The sequence below is a fragment of the Halyomorpha halys genome, unplaced genomic scaffold, assembly GCF_000696795.3.
Source record: "Halyomorpha halys isolate HHAL.00 unplaced genomic scaffold, Hhal_1.1 Scaffold4004.1, whole genome shotgun sequence".
Classification (NCBI taxonomy): Eukaryota; Metazoa; Arthropoda; class Insecta; order Hemiptera; family Pentatomidae; genus Halyomorpha; species Halyomorpha halys.
Genome location: NW_027110537.1, coordinates 54,216 through 65,681, shown reverse-complemented (window position 1 = coordinate 65,681; position 11,466 = coordinate 54,216). Strand labels below are relative to the sequence as shown.

General features: G+C 30.9%; 1 long non-coding RNA gene across 1 annotated transcript; it reads left to right on the top strand.

Annotated features, from left to right (window-relative positions):
* Positions 1 to 665: 665 nt before the first annotated feature.
* On the top strand, positions 666 to 11,448 carry LOC106681129 (uncharacterized). Its single transcript, XR_010843778.1, has 4 exons — positions 666 to 801; positions 1,040 to 1,344; positions 8,933 to 9,230; positions 10,849 to 11,448. It is a non-coding gene; the product is annotated as an uncharacterized lncRNA (long non-coding RNA).
* Positions 11,449 to 11,466: the final 18 nt, after the last annotated feature.

The following is an 11,466-nucleotide window of genomic DNA, read 5'->3' as shown; positions in this document are numbered from 1 at the left end:
GATTGTCAAACTTCTCCAGAAATATATAGATGACCCCTGCCACCACTCTCCTGTCCAGGATGTGCTGAAGAAAAATTGCACTATATCACCACAAACTCCACTATATCCCCACTTCTTATGTTAATGACTGCCCATTGAAGTAAGACACCATAATTCAGCACAACAAAACATTAAGGATAACATCTCTTAATTGGTGATGTCTCGATACAAACAGTAAAGACACATGGCCTGATAAACTATCACCATCTCATATTGAACAAACACAACGTGTTCAAAAAACCCCAACAGTAAGCTTCTCAAAACCAGGCTTCCTTGTCTACACAGATATCGCCAGTGTTTTATTTAGCCATGACAAACGTAACAGTATAATATGGTCCATATGATTGGCCTCGAACAATTTATTAATTAATGTTTTTTTTTCTTTAAGATAAATTTTAAAAGATAAGGGCTTACGCAGCCGCTCAGTCTGCTTACTACTTAAACCTTCCAATGCCTTTATTCCATATCTTGGGAACTAATATCTCTTCAATTACCTAGTCTATTTTTTAGGAATTATGATTTTTAAATATAAATAAATTGTTTTTAAAGTTATTTATACACCATAATCAATCTCATCCAATACTCACTGAGGATTAACTCTTATCTTTGATAATTTACGTTTTTTATTTATTCATTTATGATTTACAAGTTTTCAGTTTACCATCTCAATATATCATTATAATATGATCTGAATTTATGATTTCTGGATTAAAGTTGGAACAACACTACACTTACATATAAAAGGGAAATAAAGCTATCAAGGTAAATCTAAATAACTATATTAATTTTTAATAGTACAAACCTATTATAAACATTTTTTTCATTAGAAATGCAGAAATGTATATTGTATAACTAATGCAAAAATGAAATATCATGCACTACACGACATCGTTCAAGATCTGAGTTGATTGATAACTTTTTGTTTAAATTGCCAAATATTATATTTACGATAATGTTTTGTTTTAGATATTCCGTTAATTACAATCTGTTTGTGTTACAGTGATGTAACAGTTTCACGAATCTACAAAAGTACTACTCTAGTCAGATTGAGTCGAAGACACATTCGATAAGATAAAAAAACGTAGAATGTGTTAGAGTGCTCAGTTATGGTGCCAGGAGTCATGGGACTAACATCATGTTGCCGCAGTTTGTCAGCGGAACCCGCTGTATTGCTTTACTCCTTCGTTATGTTTTTATATGCAGCTGGGATACCGAATCTCATCCAGCAGAAAGTATGTAGCCCGGAGTCACCACCTCCGGTTAGTTTCGTCTGCAATGACACCGCTCTCCTGGCCGAAGCCACAGGTGATTGATTATAGCACACATAATTATTGAATGCAGAAATTAAATAATTTATCAGTTCTTAATTGAACCGATAAATCATTGGTGATAACATTCCACTGCTGCTAAAAAGATATGGACATTTGAAACGCATCCCAAAAATAAAATAAATAAATTCCTTTTTAAAAAGGAAAGCTATTTTATTTTATTCAAATTCATGCACTGAACGATATAAGATAAATTTATAACTATTTAACTCTGTATTATAGTCTTATATGATATTGGCACCTCCTTGCGGCTTAATACATACATAAAATATTTTAACAAATATTTTTATGTAGGTAATCAGTCTCCGGTATATAAGAAATGTATGGCTAGATTAAACATAAATTTATAGGACTTCTTCTTTTTTTTTTTATACCCCTATCTAATTATTTCTGACATATCGAGGGGGAAGGGAGAGGGGTTATTCTATGGGCAAAGAATCTATTCTAAAAAAAGTGGGAGGTTCGAGTTACCATTTCATTGGGGCCGTTTACGAAATAAAAGTCAGTCCGCCCAGGCCGGAATAGAACAGGCGCCGCTGCAGACATGAGGTTAAGATGATGCCAAATCTCCCTCAGCAACAACGGCTTCACCTTTATAGGATTTCTGAATAAATAATATTTTCGACTTTGTCCCTCCGCTGTTATCAAAATGATTGGTTTTTAAGTAGGATTTTCGGTTTTTCTTTTCTCTTCAAATACTTGTAGTCCATCTAGTTTAACAAATATCTATTAAAATTACGGTCCTGCCAATTTCTTCTATTTCGTTTTAAAAATGTTTGAAACTTTTTGTAATAGAAGAATATAGAGTTCATAGAGTGTTGAAAAGTTTTAAATATATTTTTTTAAATCTATTTATTAATTTATTTATTGCTATTTACAACTGTACATTATAATACATTTAGTAAATTTGATCTCAGTTAAAATGGAGTGATACCGGAGTGTAGAGAAACTACCCATTGGTAGCACTCTATGTTTTAAATATAAACTGAGACATTATAAAGTTATAAATTGCTATGTTTGTTTTATGATCTTGGTAATGTAAAGAGGGAATCCGGTGGCCAAGTAACTTGGCTGCATTTTATGCGCTTCCTTTTCCACACTTCGAACTAGCGTAATTATATGGTTGAAACATTTCTTTGTTGTATCTATTCCTACTTCTTTCAAAGAATACAACATAAGCACTACCATACCTTCCTCAGTTTCGTTACAACATTTGACGTATTTCACCAAACTTTCCTGAAATTCCACCAACACTAACAGTTCTCACCACAACGGAAATATCTAATCGAAAGGTTGACAAATGCATAATCTTAACTATTGTACATAAATACATATATTACACACATTAAATAAAAAAATATAAGAGGCTTGCTATGAGAGCATCAGCCTTATGGGATTGTTGGCAAACATATTAACCTCTTCTATGATGGTTGCCTTCGATTTGATTTAACTAAATCTCGATGTAGGCTGAGCATCCACAATCCATTCAACCTATCCTCTCCCATTGTGGACCGTGTCCACGTTTTGACCTGGCGCCGGGTGCTGAAAGTTCTCTCCACCGAGCAGGTCGTACATGGTTAAGTGACTGCTATCATGAGGGCTCTTTTGATGTTCGGATAAAAGAGGTCCGCTTCCCTAATCAGAAGATAATTTCAAGATCTTTCATTCTTAACAAATTTTTTGACTAAGTTTCGCCTTCACCTTCGGCGCTCTTGACTTTTGGATTTGGTTTAACCCGGTATTTGTACCATCACTGAAGTTCGGCGTTGAGCTGATTCTTATGTATTTGGTGAATGGCCTCACCAGAAGTGATCCTAGGACACCCCGGACAGTACCAGGAAAGGACGGAATACAAGCTGAATGCTCTTTAAAAATGCTTTGAATAAACAAGCCAAAGAGAATATTTGTCAAGCTAAGTATATAGGAACTGTCGCTTGAGGGCTTGTGCATCTTCTTCAAAATTGTAGTCTGGAGGAGGATTCCAACATTGGTCTAAGTGTATTTTTTTTCTGCTCAGTATTCATTACTCTTTCTAACCATTCCCCGATGTCATTATCGAAAGGAGAAGGTTTAACTTCTTGCTCCCATGCTGAAGGACGATTTTCTGATGTGGCGCCTTTGCTTAGATGTTGAAGGTTCGCACTCTACTGAAGGTTTTGAGATCACAGAGACGACAGATTCCAGAGTTGAAGTAGAAAGAAGAGTTTCTTGATTGGGACCTGACGAAGCCGGAGGACTGGAAGAATTTCCTCGTTTCCTTTGCTCAACTTTAAAAAAACTAGTGTTACTTTCGATTCGATAAACATATACTTGAAGTTTACAGAGTATGGTAATGTCCGAATTGATCTTTGAGAATTAGGTGCATATGAAACAGTGGCAATAATTACAGCCGTTCTATAAATACCTAATTTTGAGGTGAAACAGACTATGATTCTGAATTTTCAACAAACATTCTGAGATTACTAAAATGGCAAACAGTTAGTTATGGAATCAAAAAAAGGTTCTATTTTATTCGTTTCCTCATTATTTCTAGAGATAAGTATATGACGAATAATTATGTTCATTGAATCTTACCTTTTTTACAGAGGAATCTACTTACATATATCCATCTTGTCAAAAGTGTGGTTGTGATCCGTAAAGATGCCAACTCAACAAATTCAATATGTTGTCAAACGATTCTAGGAATAATAGACTCTTTGAGGCTGTGTGGGGAAGATCTGTTTCTTGGAATTATCCCGCACCCACCACTCCGCTTCGTACAGTTACCAAAAATTCTCATAAAAATGAATAAAAATCTACTAGAGCCCAAGAGGAGGAAAAAAGGCAGTTATCTCACCTTAATTTTTAACTCACCCAACAATATGACTTAAAAGAGTGAAACGATTTTACGACTAGGGTTAGATTTTAAGAGAGAAAAACGGTTAGCAAATTTAGTTTATAATTAATCCTAATATGATAAAAATTAACTTAAAGTTAAACGCTAACTTAGAAAAAAATTTCAGGTGATACGCTGGGCAGTCCTTATTGTTTCTGGCCAGTTGACTTCAACGAGTCAGCAAGTAAACTAATCTGCAGCCGTGGGCTTAGCTAGGGGGGAGCAAGAGGGAGCTGCGGCTCCCCCTAGATTTTACGGGACCCAAGAAAAAAAACAGAAAGAAAGTAGTTAACTTATTTTATAAATGATTTCTTTCTGGAAACATGCTGTAATTAGGAAGTTAACGTCCGTTTTGATCTATGATAATCAATTCTCAGAATCTGTAGTATTCAAGTATTGAAAAACCTGAGTCAAAAGTAGAAGTACAAGAGCCGGGAAGAAAAAAAGGCAGTTATCTCACCCCAATTTTTGATTACTTTAATGAAAACTATGTATAATTACTAGTCAAAACTGATGAGTCTGCCAAGTATAGGTAGGGGGAATAAAAAATGGCGGCTGTTTCAAAACATTAATTTTTCATTCGGAGCTCTATATCTTTAAAACTACCTACAACACTAGAAAATCTATGAGAGTATCATTCAAGGTAGAGTAAATTTTCTAAAATTTAAGCCCTAGTAAAGCAATTTACGTTTAATAGTTCTCGAGATATGGCTTTTTAAAAAGCAACATTTCATAAAAATGTTGTATGGAACGTACTGAAAGATCAGTAGTTAGTGAATTTATTCAGAAAAATCTATATCTCAAAAACCATTGGACGTACAGATGTCTATTAGCACTCAAATTAAAGCTAGTTTATGATGTTTATTTTCGTAGGTGTAGTCGTTTTCATGATATTTGCTTAAATAAATTGATTTATAGTTGTTCGGACAAATTTTCATTTGGTAAGTGAGCGAAGATAAGTGTAATATACTACTTTATATTAAGTTAAATTTCCTTTATTTTGAATACTGGCAGACATACGTGCGTCTTATGGGTCTAGAGATATATTTTTTCAAAAATCCAACATTTTATACGAACAACTAGAAATTAACATTTTGTGAGTTTATTTTGTCAAATATCATAAAAACTACTACTTCTGCAAAGATAAAAGATATAAAATATTTTATAGTAAATTTAACTATCTTTAATTTGAATGTTAATAGACATCTGTACGTCTTATGGTTTTTGAAATAAAGTTTTTCATAAATCAAACCTATTGTCCGAGCAACTAAATCAGTTTATTTTAGCAAATATTTTGAAAACTACTATTCCTACGAAGGTAAAGGTCATAAGCTACTTTATAGTACAATTATTTAGCTTTGATTAATTTGAGTGGTGATTGACATTTGTACGTCGAATGATTATTGAGATCTAGATTTCTCAAAATTGACTCACTAACTACTGTTATTTCAGTACATTTTTATGAAATATTGATTTTTAAAAGGCTTTATCTCAAGAATTATTGGACCTAAATAACTCTATTATGGCTCATAATTTAGCAAATGTATTATTCTTTAAATAATGTTCTTTTAGATTTTCTAGTGTTGTTGGTAGTTTTTAAGATATAGCGCTCCGTTGGAAAATTAATGTTTTTTAAGATTTTGAAACAGCCGCTATTTTTATTCATCAGTTTTGACTAGTAATTATACCCAGTTTTCATTAAAGTAATCAAAAATTGGGTTGAGATAACTGCCTTTTTTTCTTCCCGGCTGTTGTACTGCTACTTTTGACACAGGTTTCAATACTTGAAATACCCATACTGAGAATTGATTATCATGGCTCAAAACGGATGTAATCTTCCTAATTATAGCAAGTTTCCAGAAAGAAATCATTTATAAAATAAGTATAAAAATAACCACTTTCTTTCTTTTTTTTTCTTGGGTCCCGTAAAATCTCTTGCTCCCCTCTAGCTACGCCCACGACTGCATATTAGTTTACTTGCTGACCAATGTTTCAGAAGAATATATCCAGCTCAGATAAATGTATCTCTAAAATCCTGGAGGAATCAATATACAAAATATTAAAAATAGTACAGTGGCCTCCTAGTTTATGTTCGTCTACTCTTATACAAAATTATACAACTGAATGAGGTGGATATGTAAAATAAATGACTGTAATAAAAAGTATATACATATGTAGATATTGTGGTGTTCTGAGAAGTTTCGAGAACGTTATGTGTTTATAATGCCAATGTAAAAAATGTTGTTAAATTAATGAATAAACATGATGTAAAACATTCCGCCATTACGTTTGTTTTTGTTTAGATCATCAATCTCTAAAAACTCATCTATTTTAGATAAATAACTAGTAGTTAATCCTATTAGTTTGAAATGAAGAAAAATAAGCCAAAGAATATCATCGCTTTTTAATAACTTTCATAGATGTTTTTGTTTTGGTTTATAGAAACATTTCACGATTTCTTAATTGAATCAAAATGGATTTTGATCTTATACTCTTAGATTTTATAATGTCAATTTTTTTCTGTTTATTTTATTATTTAATTTTATTTTCCTTGGATCTTGCATTTGCTATAATAATAAAAACATTTCCTTTTTCTACATTGTCACAAAACTACTTTCTTTGTTACAACTATATAACTGAATTCGTTTAGTATAATATACTATTAATAATATATTACAAATATAATAATAATATTTTGCAGTTATAATATTTGTTCTGACATCTAGTATATAATAAATTGTTGGGAGAAAAATTATCTGCATGTAGTGTGGGGTCTAGTATTTGTAACAATTGGAGGTGCAAAACATACCATGAAGGCATGTACTGTTATGATAATATTATCTCACTCGATCTGACATAATAATTTACAGTAATGGTTATTGTAATTGGCTGTGAAACTACTGTCACTTTAACTACAATATGTTAACATAATGATACTGAACTGTCGCACCTTATTAACTGTACCTTAGCCTTAGAGTATCTTATTAATTTTATCAAATAACTTTGTTTAGTTAACAATGATAAACAATTTATCAGATAAAGGAGATAAGACATGATAACTTAATTCTATTTTCTAGGAATAAATAAATAAAGAAAATGGAACAAATGAGAGAAAGAAATAAAACTTATCAAATAAAAAATTATCTCTGCAATGATAATATTTAAAAAAAAAATGTTTATTATGTCTACCATATATATATACTTCATGAAAAACATGAACTCTTGAGTCAGACCACAGCATGCAAACCTCAGGCAAAGCTGATTGCTTCTCTGAACTATTGTAAACTTTTTCCCAATTTATAATACATTTTTCTGAACCGAATAATTTTACAATAATGTCTAGGATGGTTTGATATACATCTGGTCAGTCAAACTTCTTATTTGTACCAATTTATTCTTTGGTGTTTATTATTCATACAAAATTTTGAATTAAAAATAAATAAAACTCATAAAAGCATGCTACTGCTAAACAGATACATATCGATCAAGTACGTTTATATCAAAACCTGACCCAACAACTTAAATTTGCCGAATGTTAATAAATATGATAAGATTTTGATTATATTTAAAACATTAAAAAATGGTAGAAAAAGTAGCCTTAGCTCACATGCCAGATAACTCAATAATATAAAAGAAATAAACTAGAAAATTGCAGGAGGCATGGATGTTGCTACAATAGATTATTGTGGTTGGGAGCAAAAATTAAAACAATTAAAACTTCCCAACAACTTTGACCAGATGTAGCAAGCATATTAAATATTTCTGTTTTCCTTACTACATTATGAAGTATTTTAATTTTCCAAACTCTTTTGGATTTGAACTTTTCAATTATTGTCGTCAATGATTACACTTTATAGAAAATGTCTATTATATTAAAAACAACATTTAATGGATAAAATCCCAATATCTTATCTTAAATTGTATCAGCTTTAATTTTTAGTAACTATTTGATTAAGATATTTTCCTCAACTCACAAATTTTTTATTTTTTATGGAGAAGGGTTGATACACTTTATAGATCCAGTTAAAAAACTATTTACAGTGTGTTGATGTTTCTGTCTATGATTGATATTTAGGAAAAAAAAATTGACATTTATGATTGAAATGTCACCCTGTACATTAAAACATACCAAGCTGATATATCAGTGAGAAATAGTTATACTCTTTACATGGTTCAACACGTTTAGAAAGTATGAAGATACCAAGTCCTTCATGCTCCACAATTCTGAGGACTATTTCAAATAGCTCACCTAATCTCTGCACCAAGAGGATTTTCACATTTAATATCCAAAAACCAAATACTAGAGTATCGTTTCCTACTGACCTAAAATATTGCACAGCATTGCCAGGTCTATGTCTGCTTGAAAAAATTTGTTTTATTGGATTTGGAGCGTTTTTAGTTTCCTTGATTCAATTAATAAAAATATTATTTAAACATAAAATATTCAACTAGTTGAGCCACTATATAAAGTAAACTCCAAGTGATTTAAGTACGGTTTCCATTTATAGGAAGTAGATAACATATTTTTTGCTTTATAATTTTAGATAGTTATTTTCTTATTTTCTAACCATTTTATTAATTAAAGGAGTGTGATATACATATGAATGTAAGTTTGCATTTTAAAATCATTTATTTTATCATATTTTGTATATAAACAATAAAGTAATTTGAAGAATATAATTCGTTGCAGATATTGTCACCATACGAGCAACCCTTAAGCAAGGTCTTCCAGCAATAATTTTATTGCTAGCTGGTTTCGTGAGGGATTTAACAGGCCTTAATAATCCCATAATGTATTTTGCATTATTTTGGGAAATAGTTGGTATTTGCATCCAAATCTTTGCTTACTTGGTGTGGACTAGTTCGCCTTGGACAACTTCAATCACTGAAGGAGTTATTAATGGTCTTGGTGGAGGCAGTAGTCTCTTCTTTGTTGGGGCCACTTGTGCCATCACTGACAATACTGAACATGAGGAAAGGACGACTCGGTATGTGCATTATTATAATAAATTTGTATTGTAAAGCTCATTAATTTTTTTTTATTGTTTTTAATGTGCTGAAATTAAATATATTTAAGAAGATGTTCTTATCATATTTTCATCACATTAATTATATGCTACTAGGAGATGATGGTTGGGGGTGCGGTCAAAATGAAACACAAATAAGTTGGTGTAACTTATTTAATTGTGCCAATGATTTGGCTAGAGTTTATAGCCTTCATCAGGGCTAAGAACTGAACAAGATAACAACCAATAAGTATAGAAAATAAAAAATAAAATATAAACAGAATAACATAAAGTGAATAATTTTACAGAATTAAATTAATAAAATGAAGTGATGAGAGAAGTGGAAAATAAAATGTATACATAGGTAATTGAATAAGTAGGTAAAATAACATGATTAAGGAAATAAAATAAAAATGAAGTTATATAATGCAAAGAAGTATGAATACATTAGTTATTAATAATTTATAAATTGAAATATGGAAAGAAAAAGAAAATTGAGAGAAAGAAAATATAAAAATATGTAACCATAATGGTTAATAAAGAGGCAAAATATAAGTAAAGTTTAACAAAAGAAATGAATAGAAGAAAAAAAAATTATTTTGTAAAAAACAATGATAATATATGGTGAACATAACTAATAACGTGGGTAAGGAAAATTGAAAAAGAAGGGAGGGTAAAATAAAGATAGGGGGAAAAAAAGAGAATAAAATGAACTTGTTAGCTTGAAATCCAAACGTCAAGACTACTTGATTGTATACCAATACTGTGCCAATAACAGCCAAACTCCGAATTAAAAGAGACGTTACAAGAATGACTAAGTATTTTTAAGAGGAAACGTTATGAGTGGGTTAAAAATAAAAAGTAAAAAGTAGAAAATATTTAGAGGAAGAAAGCGAGTGAGAGGGTGACGACAAATGGTTTTTGGAAAATGTTAAAAATATATGTATGTACAAGGATGATGAAGTACCAGAAGATGACAAAGTGTCATAGGTATTTAACAACAATTAAAAAGAGGAAATGTATATAACAGGGGGCCATCAAATGTGTAAGAAAAAGTTTAAGAAGTGAAATAATACGTCAAAGTGGGCGGAAAAAAATAAATGAATAAAAGAAAAAAATAAATAAAAATTACTTTTTTAATAAATTAACTATTTACGAATATGTTAATGATAAGTTGTGCTTGTCAGTTTTTAAATTGCCAGAAGAATGTTCTAATTGGATATAGTGGCTTTCAGAGTTGAGTCTTTTGTCATGGTTATGAACTGTAGACGTTTTGTCGAAATCGAAGGAATGATTTAAAGAATGAGAATGTTCTGAAAGTTTAGAGGCAGAATGATTATGTGAGGAAACAGAATTAACTATATGTTGTTAGCTAGAAGTATTTTATTGGAAAATACCATTGCTAAGTCATTCAACTGATGAGAAACATTCTACTTACAATACATAAACTTTGGCCATTACTCCCATTATAGGTGCAAATAATAGATATTTCATAAAAAATATGTTTTTTATTCAAAATACCCAGTATGTTTAGACTATTTTATGAAATTAGGAAAATACATTAAATAACTCTTTCTGTCTCTATCTTTCTCTGCTTCAGATTTGTTGTATTTTGATGATATCTCCTTACTTCTACTTGCACCCTGTAGGAGTGTGGCTCTGTGGCTGTCCCATCACTCCTGGGCTATGTATTATTAGATCATCTATTCTTCTTGGATTAGTTAACACTCTTAAAGACTCACCTACCATTTGTGTTGGAATCTTTCACAGAACGGTTGTATATCATTTTATATATTAACCTTCTTTTTTTTCAGTTGCCTTTGCAAGTAATAATTCCTGACTTGATGGTGGTGAGGGAATGATATTTTGAACATTCCATTCTAGCCAATAATTTAAATCCTTTGAAGTTGTATTTAGTACCTTCATTGGAATAAACCCTCCATGGTGCAATCATATCTTTTGATTTTGTTATATATTGGATTATATGTTAGTGATGATATCAGTTCACATATCACATATTTTTTTAAATTAAAAAAAATATGAAGAATAATCCACAACTACAAATACCTTTTTACTTAAATAATGTATACCTGTTGCTACTTCCAACCATGGGCCTTTCAATGCTTTCCTTAATTGCAGCATCTCCTAATTTCATTCTCTTCACATATTTGAAAATGTCATACTTTATTACTTATACAATATACACTACACATTAGAC